Source organism: Brassica oleracea, chromosome C3 (genome assembly GCF_000695525.1).
Source record: "Brassica oleracea var. oleracea cultivar TO1000 chromosome C3, BOL, whole genome shotgun sequence".
Classification (NCBI taxonomy): domain Eukaryota; kingdom Viridiplantae; phylum Streptophyta; class Magnoliopsida; order Brassicales; family Brassicaceae; genus Brassica; species Brassica oleracea.
The window spans coordinates 20,433,881-20,435,632 of NC_027750.1; positions in this window are offsets into that span (position 1 = coordinate 20,433,881).

Here is a 1,752-nt window from a genome sequence, read left to right on the forward strand (position 1 = left end):
TTTTCTGGAGAACAACTAGTAAAAACTTCTTTGGATTCAGATTTCATTGCTTTTATCTTGTGTTCTTGTTGATTTCTTATCTATTTCTTTACATGATTAATCTGAAATCCAATATGTGTTTAAGAGGAATCATGGAGATTAGTGAGTAATCACCTTTTGAATTCATGGGTTAGGGAGATTAAGGGTGATTAGGTTAGTTCTAGGATGTTTTAGTGTAGATCATTCATATTTCCTTGCTAGTAGAGTGAGCATAAAGCATCTTCTGAGTTGGCCACTGAGTAGTTGAACCTTAGGCATTTCCCCCCCGAAAGGTGTTCGAGGAAATGCCCGAGACAACTCTTCTTAGCTTTTAGCATACTTTGCCAAAGACATTTGTTGTTAAAGGTGCTAAGATAGCTAATAGACTTGTTAGTAATGATTGCTTTCATATTATTCAACCAAAGACATTTGATGTTTGAGATATGTTAGCAAATGAGCATTCATCTAGACATAGAGCTTGCTTAGAATTGTGTCTAGGCTTAAGGTTGATAGTTTGATTGATCATTTGCCATCCTTAGTTCGATACTTGATCACCCAAGGTCTAATCCCTATGCCCATGAGTTCTCTTTTCCCTTAGTCAAGAAAATATCATTTTGTTATTGCTTTCTAGTATTAGTAGTAGTTTAAAACCCATCTAAATCATTGGTTGCACTTAGATTAAGTGAGTACTTGCATTCTCAGTGCTTTGATATCCCTCAGAACTGGTTCGACAATCACTATACTACAACATTTGTCTTACGAGCCTTGAAAACTCCTAACATCTATAACTAGTATAACTAGTATGTAAATGTTATAATTTATGTATTATATGTAGTTACTATAATTAACACGACTAATAAATCATGGTTTACATATGAAATAAACAAGAAAATATCATAATTGGTATCTTACGACAAAATTTCATCTATTTTATTTGAGACTTTTCATATTTTTGTTAAATTATTACATTACACTATTAATTTTACATTATATATTTTTTACTTTTAAGGTTTGTTAACTATATTAGCTATATTATTATGATAAACAAATATCAAACATATTTTTACAATGTTATGATGTGAAAATATTGGTAAAACCCTAAAACTAGACATATAAACAATTGATATATATCTTTATTATATATTAGATTACTGGTACAACTAGTACAACTTTGACATTTTAGAAATTAATAAAACCAATTTGGTATTCCATATGAGAAAACAATCAAATATCACAATTAGTATGTACTCAAAAAGTTTCTCTTCATTTATTTGTAGTTTTGGAATTATTTTTTTGAAAATTATTGCACAATTCCATAAGTTTACATGATCTACCTTATACTTTTAAGGTTTGTTAACTTGTTTGTCCACATAATTTTTGGAAAACATACATGAAATATATTTTTACAAAATTGTTTATTTCATTGTAACCGGGCACAGACATGTAAACATAAATAAGTGGTACAACTGAAGTAACTTTCTTTATTATGTGGTACAACTAATATTTTTCAATTTCACAGCTACTGTACAACTATGCACAAACGGGTATAACTGAAAAACTAGTACAACTATGTTATAGCCGGTATAACTAACAAACTGGTACAACTACTTGGTATTTTATTTAGTATTGTTTTAAATGTGCATCACGTTTTAAATGTGTATCATGTTTTAAGCATTGTGGTTTTACAGTAGCGTCGAGTATTGACTAAAATACCTTTAAATTTAAACTAAAAAA